Source organism: Dendrobates tinctorius, unplaced genomic scaffold (assembly GCF_039654945.1).
Source record: "Dendrobates tinctorius isolate UK_male_01 unplaced genomic scaffold, ASM3965494v1 ptg000133l, whole genome shotgun sequence".
In the NCBI taxonomy this organism is placed as follows: domain Eukaryota; kingdom Metazoa; phylum Chordata; class Amphibia; order Anura; family Dendrobatidae; genus Dendrobates; species Dendrobates tinctorius.
The window spans coordinates 20,175,403-20,191,498 of NW_027361801.1; the positions used below are offsets into that span (position 1 = coordinate 20,175,403).

The 16,096-nt window shown below is 41.6% G+C and overlaps 1 protein-coding gene across 3 annotated transcripts in view; it reads left to right on the top strand.

Annotated features, from left to right (window-relative positions):
- The window catches only part of VGLL1 (vestigial like family member 1), a 56,108-nt gene that overhangs the window by 27,569 nt on the left and 12,443 nt on the right, over positions 1-16,096 (top strand). For 2 of the 3 annotated variants that reach the window (XM_073543553.1, XM_073543552.1), the window contains exon 3: positions 12,373-12,569. The exons of the other annotated variant lie outside the window; for it this stretch is intronic. The gene's annotated coding sequence lies outside the window, so the exon portion shown is untranslated. The remainder of the gene's footprint in view (positions 1-12,372; positions 12,570-16,096) is intronic. 3 annotated transcript variants of the gene reach the window in all.

Below are 16,096 nucleotides of genomic sequence, written 5' to 3' on the forward strand. Positions count from 1 at the left end.
TGTAAGGCTGCATTCACACGTCGCAGTTTTTTTGCGCTTTTGCGGCGGTGTTTTTGCTGCGAAAATGCAAAAAAACAGCATCCCATGCATTCCTATGGGATTTTGCAATGCTGTGCTAATGCTTCGGATTTTCCCGCGGCGGAATCGCATCGCGGAAAAATCCGCAGCATGCTCATTAATTTTGCGGAATTGCGGGGATTCCGCCCACATAGGAATGCATTGTTCTGCTTACTTTTCGCATGTGGCTGTCCCCACCATGCAAAAATTACATTTGCGGATGGTACCCAGGGGGTGGAGGAGAGGAGATTCTCCTCCAGGCTGTGGGTACCATATCCCTGTAAAAAATAGAATAAAAAATAAAAAAATTGGGTTATATTCACCTTCCGGCATCTCGTGCAGCCTTCCTGGGCCTCAGCGATGCTTCCGTTACCAGTAATGCCTTGCGAGATCTTTGATGACGTCGCAGTCTCGCGATAATGTAGCAGTCCCTATTCCTCGCGAGATCACTACAGTATCGTGAGACCTGGGTTCTTCAGTTTCATCCCACACTGTAAAGACATTGTGATAGGAATCTAGATTGTGAGCCCCAATGGGGACTGTGATGATTGTAACTGTACAGCATGGTGCAATTAATGGCACTTTATAAGCAAAGCTAATAAATAACAGGAGACAATAAACTGGAAATAAAGCCAACCATATTGGAGTACATGGGTTTCTGCCTATAGTCGCCGGGTCTCTGAACATGTATTTAATAATATACAAACATTTCCTGGTCTGCCTTCTCTATCTATTCTGTTCATGGCTGTAATACTAATATATACCGTTATATACCTTACTATACTGCTGCTTTATCCAACAGACCAGCACCTTCTGTCGATGCGTTACAGTATTTGTATTATCATCTAGTATTATTTACTATTCTCTCTTGTACTTCATGTTTTATGAATGTTTTCATTTGAACAGTTTGAGATTCGATTTGCAGTTCGCAAATTATCATACCCAGTACAGTGGTGATGAGAACCTGGGTCATTACAGATAAGCGGTTCCCAGGGAAGCACACTTTGTATGGCAAAGTCGTCTTCCATCTCCAGAGTCACTGGGTAAGTCTTTCTCCTTTAGAGTATAAGCTCTTATGATCAGCACTGTCCACTCTATTATGAAGAATGTAAACTCTTATCTCCACCCGTGTCCGCTCTCTCCTTTGAGTGTATGCTCTTATGGTAAGAAGGTTCCTCTCTGCTGTAGAGTGTAAGCTCTTATAGTCAGCTGGGTCCTCTCTCCTGTTGAGTGTAAGCTCTTAGGGTAAACGGAATCCTCTCTCTTATAGAGTTTAAGCGCTTATGGACAATTGAGTCCTCTCTCTCCTGTAGAATGTAAGCTAATAGGGTCAGTGGAGTCCTCTCTCATACAGAGTGTAAGTTCTTATGATCAGCGGAGTCCTTGCTCTCTTATAGAGTGTAAGCTCTTATGGTCAGCAAGGTCCTCTCTCTTATAGAGATTAAGCACTTTTGGTCAGCTGAGTCCTTTCTCTCCTGTAGAATGCAAGCTGTTAGGGTCAGTGGGGTCCTCTCTCACTTATAAATTGTAAGTTCTTATGGTCAGCGTAGTCCTCTCTCTCCAATAGAGTGTAAGCTCTTAGGGTCATATACAGTTGTAAAGTTTACATATCCCAGAGAATTTTTGATTTCTTGGCCTTTTTTCAGAGAATATGAATGATAACACCAAAACTTTTTTCTCCACTCATGGTTCGTGGTTGGGTAAAGCCATTTACTGTCAAACTACTGTTTTTTACTCTTTTTAAATCATAATGACAAATCAAAACATCTAAATGACCCTGAACAAAAGTTTACATACCCCATTGCTTAATACCGTGTATTGCCCCCTCAAACATCAATGACCGCTTCAAGTCTTTTGTGGTAGTTGAGGATATGGTTCTTTATTTTCTCAGATGGTAAAGCAGCCCACTAATCTTGGCAAAAAGCATCCAGTTTCTGTAAATTCCTGGGCTGTCTAACATGAACTGTACGCTCGATATCTCCCCAGAGTGGCTCAATGATATTGAGGTCAGGAAACTGAAATGGCCCCTCCAGAACCTTCACCTTGTTCTGCTGTAACCAATGACAGGTCAACTTGGCCTTGTGCTTTGTATCGTTGTCATTTTGAAATGTCCAAGTTCGTCCCATGTGCAGCTTCCGGGCTGATGATTGCAAATTTGCCTTCAGCATTTGCTGATAACGTTCTGCATTCATCTTTCCTTCCACTTTGACCAAGTTTCCTGTGCATTTGCAGCTCACACATCCCCAAAACATCAGCGATCCACCTCCGTGCTTTACAGTAGGAATGGAATTTCTATCATCCTAGTCCTTGTTGACCTCTCTCCAAATGTAACGTTTATGGTTGTGGTCAAAAAGTTCAATTTTGGTCTCATCACTCCAAATTATTTTGTTCCAGAAGTTTTGAGGCTTGTCTGTGCTGTTTTGCGTATTGTAGGCAAGATACTTTGTGGCATTTGCGCAGTAATTGCTTTCTTCTGGCGACTCGACCGTGCAGCCCATTTTTCTTCAAGTGCCTTATTAATGTGCATCTTGAAACAGCCACACCACTAGTTTTCATAGAGTTTAGTATTTGAGCTGATGTTATTTTTGGGTTTTTCCTTGCATCCCGAACAATTTTCCTGGCAGTTGTGGACTAAATTTTTGTTGGTCTACCTGACCATGGTTTTGTTTTTACAAAGCCCCTGAGTTTCCATTTGTTAATCACAATTTGAACACTGCTGACTAGCATTATCAAATTCCTTGGATATCTTTTTGAATCCCTTTCCTGTGTTATACAGTTCCACTACCTTTTTCCGTAGATCCATTAACAATTCTTTTGCTTTCCCCATGACTCACTATCCAGAAACATCAGTGGCTGGATGAAAGATGTAAGAGTCTGTTTGGATCCCAGAAACTCACTCAGCTTTAATGCACACACACTGATTATAAGAAAACAGGTCACAGGTGAAGATGTTACCTTTAGTAACCATTTAAACCCATTTGTGTCAACTTCTGTGCATGTTATCAGGACAAAATCACCAGGGTATGTAAACTTTTGATCAGGGACATTTGGATGTTTTGGGTTGTCATTATGATTTAAAAAGAAAAAACACAGTAGTTTGACAATAAATGGCTTCACCCAACCACTAACCATGAGAGGAGAAAAAGTTTTGGTGTTATCATTCATATTATCTGAAAAAGGGTCAAGAAAGCAAAAATTCTGCCGGGGTAAGTAAACTTTTGAGCACAACTGTAATCATATAATGTTAGAGTTGGAAGGGACCTACAGGGTCATCATGTCCAATCCCCTGCTCAATGCAGGATTCACTAAACCATCTAAGACATATGTCTGTTCAACCTCTATTTGCAGACTTCCATTGAAGGAGATCTCACCATCTCTCATGACAACCTGTTCCACTCATTCAGCACCTTCACTGTAAAAAAGTTTTTTCTAATATCTACGGCTAGTTTCACACTTGCTTTTTTTTGCAGCGCGTTTTTCCCGCAAAAAAACGCATACAAAAGCATACAACTGCTGCGTTTTTTTCAAGCATTTTTATGAGCATGCATGAAAAAAACGCAGCGTTTTTATGCGTTTGTATGCGTTTTTAGTGCGTTTTTACCGCGTTTGCGTTTTTTTCCAACATTAGGTGGCCCCTCACACTAACCCAAACCATGACTTTACTAACCCTAACCCTGACCCTAACCCTGACCCTAACCCTAACCCTAACCCTGATCCTAACCCTTAACCAAATCATACTTAACCCTAACCCAAACCCTAAACCCTAACTAACCCTAACCCTAACCCTAACCCTGACCCTAACCCTGACCCTAACCCTAACCCTGACCCTAACCCTGACCCTGACCCTTAACAAAACCATACTTAACCCTAACCCTGACCCTGACCCTAACCCTTAACCAAACCATACTTAACCCTAATCCTGACCCTAACCCTAACCCTGACCCTAACCCTTAACCAAACCATACTTAACCCTAATCCTGACCCTAACCCTGACCCTAACCCTTAACAAAACCATACTTAACCCTAACCCTGACCCTAACCCTAACCCTGACCCTAACCCTAACCCTAACTCTGACCCTAACCCTAACCCTAACCCTGACCCTAACCCTTAACCAAACCATACTTAACCCTAATCCTGACCCTAACCCTTAACAAAACCATACTTAACCCTAACCCTGACCCTAACCCTGACCCTAACCCTTAACCAAACCATACTTAACCCTAAACCCCCTTAACTAACCCTAACTCTAACCCAAACCCCTAAATTCCATGGTTAAAAAAAAAAAACGCATATGCAAAAAAACGCATACATGAGCATGCCAGTGCGCACATATGCGCATCCATAGGCTATAATGGCCATTTTTAGCGCAAAACATGCGCATATGTGCGCATGCGCTTTTTTGCAGGGCCAAAAAATGCAACATGCTGCGTCTGGAAATTACAAACGCACACCCCAAAAAAACGCAGCGCATGAAAATCGCATACATGCGCTTACAAGCGCGCAGGTATGCGCACCCATGTTAAATATAGGGGAAAAAACGCATGCGCACATATGCGTTTTTTTCCAGCGCTAAAAAACGCAAATGTGAAACCAGCCTACTCTGTATCTTCTTCCATTCAGTTTAATTCCATTTCTTCTTATGTTTCCATGTGCAAATGAGAATAAGGATGACCCCTGTACACTGTGACATCCCTTAAGATATTTGTAGACAACTATTAAGTCTCCTCTAAAGGTACTGTCACAGTTAGTGATGTACCAGCGATCCCGACCAGCGATATGACGCTGTCAGGATCGCTGGTACATCGCTAAGTGGTTGCTAGTGAGCTGCCACACAGGCAGATCTCACCAGCGACATCGCTGGGGTCGGGGGTCGCTACTTACCTGTCACACTAGGCAATCCTGCGTCCTCCCGCCCTGCTCCATGCTCGTCGCTCGTCTCTCCACAGGAAGCACCGCAGGAAGCTGACGACGAGAAGCGGTCCAGGACGTTCTCGCGCGATCAATGATAACCAGCGGGGGAGCGGGTCGGAGGTAAGTATCATGAAGAGGAGGATGAATGAACTCATGGAGATCAACATCCGACACTGCGGAGACACCATCACGTGTTTCTCAACGCAGTGATTCTAGAGCACTGCCCCCATCCCTTATGGGAATTATGTAAAACATGCAAAACAGAAGCCGCGGAGACACCATCACGTGTTTCTCAACGCAAGCAATGACCAGCCATGTCTTTGCCCGGGAAGGAACAACCACGGGAAGGGCAGTCTCCAATGACGGAAACCACCTATGCCAAAACATGGTATCCATCCACATACAGCTGTTTCGGGGTATTGCCCCTCATCAGTGTGGAGTAGGAAACTGCCTGGTAGGAGCAATGCCTAGTAAAAAGACTATGAAGAGGAGGATGAATGAACTCATGGAGATCAACATCCGACACAGCGGAGACACCATCACGTGTTTCTCAACGCAGTGATTCTAGAGCACTGCCCCCATCCCTTATGGGAAATATGTAAAACATGCAAAACAGAAGCCGCGGAGACACCATCACGTGTTTCTCAACGCAAGCAATGACCAGCCAGGTCTTTGCCCGGGAAGGAACAACCACGGGAAGGGCAGTCTCCAATGCCTAGTAAAAAGACTATGAAGAGGAGGATGGGGGCAGTGCTCTAGAATCACTGCGTTGAGAAACACGTGATGGTGTCTCCACAGTGTCGGATGTTGATCTCTGAGTTCATTCATCCTCCTCTTCATAGTCTTTTTACTAGGCATTGCTCCTACCAGGCAGTTTCCTACTCCACACTGATGAGGGGCAATACCCCGAAACAGCTGTATGTGGATGGATACCATGTTTTGGCATAGGTGGTTTCCTTCATTGGAGACTGCCCTTCCCGTGGTTGTTCCTTCCCGGGAAAAGACCTGGCTGGTCATTGCTTGCGTTGAGAAACACGTGATGGTGTCTCCGCGGCTTCTGTTTTGGAGGTAAGTATCAGACACAGCGATGTCGCTAACAATATCGCTATAACGTCACTAAAGGCCCCGTCTCACTGAGTCTGCTGAGTCTGCTGAGTCACAACTTTTGTGACGTAACAGCGATCTCACCAGCGAGATCGCTGTGTGTGACAGCGATCAGCGAGTGGCCCCCCTGCCGGTATCGCTGATCGCTGCAAGAAACCTCTGGACATTTCTTTGGTCACTGATCTCCCGCTGGCCAGCATGCATCGCTGCATGTGACAGGTGGGAGACCAGTGATCAGGTGTAAAAAATAATAAAAAAAAAATAAAAATATAGTAATTCTCACCTTCCGATGTCCCGCGCAGTCTTCCCGCCTCTCTCCACGCTCCGGTCCCAGTGATCCTTTGCACAAATGACCGCGAGACTTTGTTATCCCTCGAGACCGTGACATCTCGCTGTCATTCGTGCAAAGGATCACTGGGACCGGAGCGTGGAGAGAGGCCGGAAGACTGCGCGGGACATCAGAAGGTGAGAATCACTATATTTAACTATACTAACTATATTTTTTATTTTGATTCGATTTTTACAGCGATGGCCAGCGATGCCGGGCGCTCGGCATCACTGTGCTGATCGCTGGTGAAGCTGTCTATGTGACAGCTCACCAGCGATCACATAGCGATTCACCAGCGATCCTGACACCTTGATATCGGTGTCGGGATCGCTGGTAAGTCGCTTAGTGTGACGGGGCCTTTAGTGTGACAGTACCTTTAGCCTTCTTTTTTGCAAGCTAAACATTCCCAGATCCTTTAACTGTTCCTCATAGGACATAATTTGCAATCCACTCACCATCCTGGTAGCTCTTCACTGAACTTGCTCCAGTTTTTCAGTCTTTTTTAAAATGTAGTGCCCAGAACTGTACAATCTATTCCAGATGAGTTCTGACCAAGGAGGAGTAGAGGTGGTCAGTGCGATCCTCTCTCTTTTATAGAGTGCAAGCTCTTTTGGTAAGCAGGGTTCTCTCTTTTTTATAGAGTAAAGCTTTAATAGTCAGTGGGATTCTCTCTCTCCTGTAGAGTGAAAGTTCTTATGGTAAGCAGGGCCTTCTCTCTCCTTTAGAGTGTAAGCTCTTATGACCATTGGATTCCGCTCTTTCTTGTTGACTGTAAGCTCTTAAAGTCAACGAGCTTCTCTCTGTCCCGTAGAATGTAAGCTCTTATGGTCATGAGGGTCCTCTCTGTCCTGTAGAGTGTAAGCTCTTATTGTCAGCAAGGTCCTCTGTCTCCTGTAGAGTACAAGTTCTTATGGTCAATGGAGTCCTCTCTCTCCTGTAGAGTGTAAGCTCTTATGGTCAGCAGGGTCACTCTGTCCTGTAAAGTGTAAGCTCTTATGGTCAACAGGGTCCTCTCTCCTATAGAGTGTAAGCTCTTATGGTCAGTGGAGTATTCTCTCTCCTGTAGAGTGTAAGCTCTTATAGTAAACGGGGCCCTCTCTGTCCTGTAGAGTGGAAGCTCTTAGGCCTGTTTCACACATCAGTTTTTTTGTGTCAGTTAAAATCCGCCAAAATGGCGGAAAGCGGATCCGTAGTTAACTGATGTGAACGGATGCCACCGGACCATTTGTTTTGACGGATCCGGCGAATGAAGAATTTTAAAGGAACCGCTGCCCAGGAAGAGGAGAGAGAGAGAGAGAGAGAGAGAGAGAGAGAGAGAGAGAGAGAATTTTTTCTGTCCACCAGAAATGATTTCAGGGTTAAATTTCCGCCTGACTTCTTTCCTCCGGGCATGCGCACTATAAAAATGCGGATCCTGCAGCCCAAAAAATGTTACATGGTCCGTCCAGGCATATCGGCGGACGCAAAAAAAATTGACGGATCCGCAAAAAAATGGATCCAACGGATGGCCATCTGTCAAGATCCACTGGTAATGCAAATCAATGGGGAAAAAAGCAGATCCGCCAAAAAAATGGCAGATCCGTTTTTTGCAAAAATGGCGGATTTTGACTGATGGTCAAAAAACGGAAGTGTGAAACAGGCCTTATGGGCAGCAGGGCCTTCTCTGTCCTGTAGAGTGGAAGCTTTTATGGTCAGGAGGGTGCTTTCTCTCCTGTATAGTGTAAGTTCTTATGGTCAACAAGGTCTTCTCTCCCCTGTAGTGTACAAGCTCTTATGGTTAGCAGAGTCTTCTCTGTCCTGTATAGTGTAAGCTGTTATGGTAAGCGAGGTCCTGTAGAGTGTAAGCTCTTATGGTCGGCAGGTCCTCTCTCTATCCTGTAGAGTGTAAGCTCTTATGGTCAGCAGGTCTTCTCTGTACTGTTGACTGTAAGCTCTTAATGTCAGGAGGGTTCTCTCTCTCTCTCCTTTCCCCATGTGTATTTTCTGAATATTTACAAGCTTTCCAGTATTGAAATGTGCACAAATTTCTTTGCAGCGAATCAATTTTTAGGGATAATTCGTTGACTTTGAATTTCAAAAGATTCTCTCATCTCTATATATTAGACAATTTCAGAAAATGCAATGCCTCCACTAAAATTTTACAATTGCCTCCAAACCAGAGGTACACTTTTTTTATACCATGGGACAAAATTTAATTTTTTAACAACCTTATAGATCTTGTGACTGCATCACAGGAATTTTATATTTTAGGTCAAGTTCCATTTTTACCTGTTGATATAATAAGAATAATAATATTAGGGAAATACTTAAGATGCCATACTGAATAGTTCAGAGTTATTACTCCAACGCGGAATATTCTCCTGGGTGTAGATCGCCTTTAAGCTGTCATTACTAAGTTCAAATCCCTAAATTACAGTTGTTATTGACTGCTATATTGTGTAAGTTAACCTGAAATCAATCCCTATTCAATGTCTGGCAGATACATGGCAGCTATTGTTACTTACAAGTAACCTGGATACTGTCCAGCATCCTTGTAGCATTCAGATGATGTTTTACTAATGACTAATCTCCGCTTAAGATTGATGTCTATTTTTACTCTCTCAGTCACTCTGTTGATGTTTGCGCTAATTAGTTATGTAATTTGGAGAAACAGTAAGCGAGCAGGAATTCCAGAACGTATTAAACGCCACTGATTGCAATGCAATTAACCATCTAACTGTCCAATGAATGTGTAGGAAAATAATGGCTAATACTTTGGAAGGTTACAGACGTGTGGCATCTGTATCCTAGTTTAATAACGTGCAATTAGTTCCTTTTCTGGCACTGAAATATGTGACATTAAATTACGCACTTCTACCTTCCGTTGGGGTTTTCTAAACAACCACTTTGTTTTCCCAATTTTTACAGTTCTGCCTATTTTTACTGTGTTTGGCCATATGTTCTTCACCCATTACATGTATTGCAGTCATCTCTATGGATATTAATTAATTAAAGGGTTATTCTCAATATAATTAACTTATATCCATAAGACATGATATAACAAACTGATTGCTGGGGGTCCAACTGCTATGACCAGCACAGATCTCAAGAGCGGGGCTCTGCAACCTAGGACGGTGGAAAGAGCTGAGCACTGTACTTTGGTATCTGTATCAATCACATAGACAAATGAATAGAGTGGAGCTCAAGCATGTGCATATCCACTCCATTCGAGATGGTTCTGCAAAGCCTGGTTCCAGAGCCAAAGTCTCAGGATATGTGGGGACTCCAGTGTTCAGTAAGTTATTCTCTATCCTGTGGAGAGGGGGTAACTTACTATCAGTGGAATAGGATAGGAAGACCAATAAGTAGATAAAATATATCTTACTATCTGATTCCCAAGAACATAACTTACTGTTTGCTGGGAGTCCAGCCCTTTGGACCACCAGTGATCCCGAGAACCTAGGACTGCTGGAAATCGCCATGATTGGCAGTGCCTTGAACAATGAATAGAGTTTGAGCATGCACACCTCCACTCCATACAAGACAGGGCATAGTAGTTCATAGTCGGCCAAAGAGATGTCAGGGAACAGCAGGATCAAATAAATTAAATTCAATGCCTAATTCATCTGTGGTCACTGCCAGAGGAGTCTGGTTTACTCTCCTCTCCCCACGCAAAATCCATGCACTCCAAAAAATTCCTAATTTATTGTAAGGTTAAAACAACTAGAACAGATAACATTATTTGATTCCTAAATGGGCCTTTGTTATGAATTGGCCTGTGTTATATAGCGGTGTTCAATGTACGGGTATCTAATGAGTGAGGAACCCGTAATGAATGTTGACAAGAAGCAATTTTGACTAGGACACATACTGGGAGTTAAAGAAAACCAAAACATAGTTACATTATTCTAAAAGAATACATGCAATAAATGGCAAAAAATTGACTTTTTAAGACATTTGATCAGTAATTATGTGATTATTGGGGTCAACATCCCCATGAAAGAAGTCGAACTGCAGTATTAATCAGTGATCGCATGTATGAACGTGACTCTGTGTGGCTAATCAGTGAATGAACTGTGATGCCCATTAAGTAACATAGTATGTTTATTAGGATTGATGGTTGGACCTCAACAATCACACATGGATGACATATCTGAAGGATCATATTTCCATTGTATCAGAGAAGCCTGGTTCTGTAGATGAGATTTATCTATGGGTGTATGGCTTTTCTCTTCTATTCATGAAAGAAAAAACAAGGGCGCACTATGGGTAAATCATAATCAATATCATTAAAGGAAATATAGAAAAAGGAGGTGCTAAGGGGTAGTAAAATAAACATGGGAAAAAGGGGAGAAAACAGTACCACCTAATAATAGTGCACACTCCCATGTATAAAATATGAATACTTTACACTGACATTACTCAAGCAATTCGTAGCAATAAACCAGTACCAGCATATAATAAATCCAATCATTCAGCTACATAAGGCTACATGGCCCCTTATACCTTTATCCTGCATTTCCTAGGCGTACATATCTGGAGAGCTCTCCCTGTACAGGTATATTCATCGTGAGGCGTTTTATGCAGATTTTAGTCCCTAAACAGTAGCACACTCTCTTTAGGTGGCTGATCTGCGAGCTTATCACTGCTCCCTCAATCAGGAAAGTTCATTCTATGGTCTCTCCAGACGCCCCTTTGCTTGTCCTTCTAGAACTATTGTATCATTAGGTCACCAGAGGGGTTATTGCAGGGTCATTTGTTTTTCCTTATCTACCCTTCATTACAGCACCTTGTTCCACTTTATTTGGTCCACAGAGTCACCATATTTTATATGACCCTATGCTGAATGATTGGATTTATTATATGCTGGTACTGGTTTATTGCTATGAATTATTTATCTGGCAGGTATAGCAGCCACCGGTTTGGGACCCTATTGTTTTTGTCATTATTTTAATAGCTTTTAACTTGTTCTTGAGTAATGTCAGTGTAATAAAGTATTCATATTTTATACATGGGAGTGTGCACTATTATTGGGTAACACATTTACAGCACAATATTAGAATAGAAGCCTTAATAGTAGGATCTTTTGAAGGAGTGAAGCTGGCCATACCCATTACATAGCTGTCGGCTGAACTGTAGTTTTGCTTTTTCTCTTGACTCCTCCATACATAAGGACGTAATACTCAGCTGAACATTCTCTATGAGAAAGTCAGTGCCAGAATAATCTGGCATCGGTTTATCTCCATGCGAAACAAAAGGATTATGTTCCAACTGCCCGATCTTTGTGTTCCCCGACATCTGTCATTGAATTACTTTCCCGCTCCAATCAAAATGGATCATATGATTCAATTTTAACCACATGGTCCTTATGTTTCCCAATATCTGTCATTGTCTTGTCTCCCCTTCAAACAAAAGAATAAGATGAATGAATTCCAACCGCCCGATCATTATAACCCCCGACATCTGGCTGCAGCTTATTTCCCTCCAAATACAAGGGATCAGGTGATTTATTTCCAATAGCCTGATTCTTGTTTCCACCAAAAATCAGTGGGCTCAGGCTACTTTTATCTACTATGTACAGTGACCTTAATACGTGACTCAATGTAACATTGTTATTTTTTTATTCTTTTGTGTCGATACAAAGAAGACATTTCCTCAGTTTACACGCCCTCATCATGTAGTTTATATATTTTCACAGATAACATCTTGAATCTTTGTTACTTTGCTTCATTTATGGGATTTAAAAAGGGTACAGACAGTCACCACCAGCTCTAGAGATATCCTCCAGTCACCGACATGTCTTGACCAGGTGGTGACCTTCGCTTACACCGGACACTCTTACCACTTTACAATCTTTGTATTGTTTTCTACAAAAGATCCCTGCAGTAAAAGCTGCTCGCTTATTGTTCACCACAGCAGAAACCCAGCAGAACCCATGTTCCTTGTTCCTGGTTTTCAAGTTTGGGTGCATTTTATACATTCCTTGTCACAGGGTTGGAAACGCCTTTAACACCAGAAAGGAAGATCAGAGCAGAGCTGTCAGGCCAGACATTGCTGCTCTTGCTACTGGAAGGATCGCAGCTCACCTGTGTGCTCTGAGGACACCGAGCCAAGACTGGAGTATCACAAGTAGGACCATGCACAAGAGTTTTACATGGGAGCAAAGTTCATCTCTGCATATCTGATAAGGTAAAGAATGCAACATGGGGGCAATGTTGTCCTAACTTGTCAATGTATAAGACGACGCATGTGGATTGTTTGTGATCTGTATGTGTTGTATGTGACCTGTGTTCTAAGCTGCTCCACTATTTCAGAAGTCCTTACAAAGATTGGACTTTTTTATGGCTATTGGAATTACGTTCAAATATTCTTCCTATTAATTTATTTGTTTTACTTGTTTCAGCTTTTAACTGGAATTTAGCTGATCCTATTCTATGCTCACTGCCCAACTTTAGGGCCAGTTATGAATACAGACCTTCAAGAGATATGCCAGACATATATAGTAGATGCAGGTCATGTCGATGGAAGAGTACTCTACCCACAGTGCATGGCTGTTGGAAGGTTGGAAGGGAGGTGGTCAGAATTTTCATAGCCATGAATGAGAATTTCAACCACCACTCCACTGAAAGCGACACATCAGAGCCCCGTTCTTGATATAGTTGCAGATCCCATTGGCAGAGTCCTCTATAGGATATGTTGTAAATGCATGAGATGGGAGTACCCCATTAATTTTGACTTTTATGTTTCTACAACATACGAGGACTGGAGGAGCAATTGGCACTCCATGAGGTACTGCATCCCAGAGATGCTACATGCTTGTAGGGAAGAATACCCCCATAATTTGACTATTTTTTTTGGTTTACGAAGTCCAATGAATACAGACTTCATAGGATATGTCAGTCATGTATAGTAGATGTGGGGGAGAACTGGGCCTACAGCGCATGGCTGTCAGAATTACCATATCCATGATTGAGAATTTCAACCACCTCTCCACTGACGGCGTCATTTCAGTTCCCGTTGGTAGGGTCCTCCATAGGACCTACCTCAAACTTATGAGAAGGAATACCCCAACAATTTTGATTTCTATGCTTCTCACCATACAAAGACTTGTACTCTTTACTGTATGGTGACCCACTGAGTCTATGCATAGTATGGAGTAGCCATGGGCACTCCGCAGGGTACTGCATCCTGGCGATACTACATGCTTCAGGGGAAGAAAACCCCCATAATTTCACATTTTTTTTTTAGTTTTGGATTCCGACGTGTAACAGAAAAACTTATCTGTATGTCTTAATAAGAAAATGATAACTGAATAATGAATATGCATGTAATTTGTGTCATTTGTACATAGCTGTAATATGGTTGTGTGCATCTTTTGTTGGATATAAGCCCTCATTTATCCAGTATAAATGTATTGTCAGTCAACAAGGCTTTTGACGTCACCTTACATCACATTTTAGGCATGTTCTATAGCTGTCAGTATTAATATAGTGTTAGACTTCAATGAGGCGTGAATGTGCCAGACTTTATTTTGCTTCTTCCATATTCCATCTGTATTTATAGCTGTTGAAAAAAAGAGAGAGACAGCTAAAGCACTTTACATTGACACAACCAACACTTAAAAAGATGGAGAGAAAAACTAGGGAAAAATAGGAACAAAACAATCCTTATTCTGGGTATCACCAGCTCCACATGATCACTTGTCTATAAAATGCAGAACGTGAAAAGCAACGGAGATTTAGGGGATTTTTATCACATCTTCTTTAGCGACTTAATATGAACTAGATCACTAATATTTTTTTGCTCTGGCCTTTGAGGAATCAAAAAATAGATTTGAAATTGAGGATTTGGTATTCGTATCTGGATTCTGTGGCACACAAATTATAAATGTGTGGTGATAAATTAAAATGTTAACTTTTGTAAAAGTCCAGTAATAAAGCATGACAAAATATACCGAGGAATGAAACAACTGACAATTCACTAGTAAGGTGTTATTACTCAGTTTAGCAGCAGGGAAATCCTGTACTAATTAGGATCTTCAATTTTTCAGTGTAGAAGGTAAAGATTGAAGTCTGTGCTATGCATAGAGTGTAAATTGGAGCCTAATCATTGATGGATATTTAGGCCAGCCTTACATTCTTTTTCCATAATTATAGTCACATGAGGACTATCTTTTTTGCAGATTGAGTTGTAATTTTCACTTTATTTCACGTTTAATAAGCGGTGACGTGATAACTTCATTCTGCAGGTCAGTAGGGTTACATCCATACAAAACCTATATTTTTTTTTTTTTATACCTTACTGGTTTTAAAAAATTCTGAACTTTGAAAAAAGGTTTGCTTTACCATTTTTTTAAAATTATTTTTCCATTAATTGAACTGTGTATGTTTTTGTTTTTACGTGCTGCAGTGTAGTTTTTGTTGGTACTGGTACTATTTTGGGGGCACATTTGACTTTTTGATCACTTTTTATTGCATTTTTGGGAGGTGAGGTGTTTTGCGGTTGATTCCGGCAAATTGATTCACTCATCTCTATATCCAATGCCTAAATATTTCTGGTCAAAGTAACAAACTGGACTAAACTTCATAGGACAACAAAGATGGCGGTGACAGATGCCATGGTTATCTGGCAACACCCTGCAATTGTGTCATGGGGAGGTCGACGATGTAGCGATGGACAACGATTGACTGGGCCATTTACCCCCCGGTTCCTGACCAAGCACATTTTCTGTCTTTTGTACATCTGGTTTAAACGGCTATAAAAAAAATCTCAATCGCATATTCAAGTAAGTCTTGCACCTTTTTTAGGTGACACAAAGGCTTTGATTTAATATCACTGTCATAGTCTCTCTTTTTATAATATCAGACAATTGGCAAACAAATAATTAGAAATAAGTGTCTTTTTTTCCCATTTTGTTAATGCCCACACGTGACTGCAAAAAATACATTTAGAAATTTGTTCCCCATTCTGTAACAAATATTTTTTATAAATTGGACAGGTTTTTTTTATGGGGGCAAGGGTAGTAACCATGATTTGTATTGACAGTGGAATATTTAAAAAAAAATATTTGGTTTTAAAATTATTTTCATTAATTTACTTTACATTTATTTTACACAGTGTGCCCCCATAAGGTCATACAAGACTTTGGGGGGGGGGGGGATTTACATAATGGAATTATTTTAATTTTCATCTTATGTCCCTTGAAACTTGGGCTTTTATTTTAGCCCCAAGTTACAAGGGAAAGCAGAGAACAGGTGTCTGGGTCTCCCTTAACCCATCAGCTCTTCCTCCTTCACTATACACAGTGATCACCTGACTGCCATGTATGGAGAAAGAACTGCCATCAGAACTTCCCATTCCTGTGTACACAGGGCTTTTTTATCATTGTGTATACAATGATGGAGAAGGTACAGATGGTAATAAACTGTTCCTGCCTTCTCTATAATATGTCTATTTACACAAGACATTATGCAACTGAGAATGATGAACTTTTGGACAAGCCAAAAGATCTCCTCACCCAACTTACAAGAGGTTTAATTGTTTGTTGGGTGATGGGCAACCTTTTTAGACTGCATGAATGAATGAATGTAAATGCCCCTTTACAGGCTATTAAACGACTGCCGATCCACAAATAAGTAGTTGGTTGGCTGTCGTTTACTGCCACCGGGCCAGCTTATGGAAATGGACCTTAAGACTTTAAAAGCTGCAGCCATTGT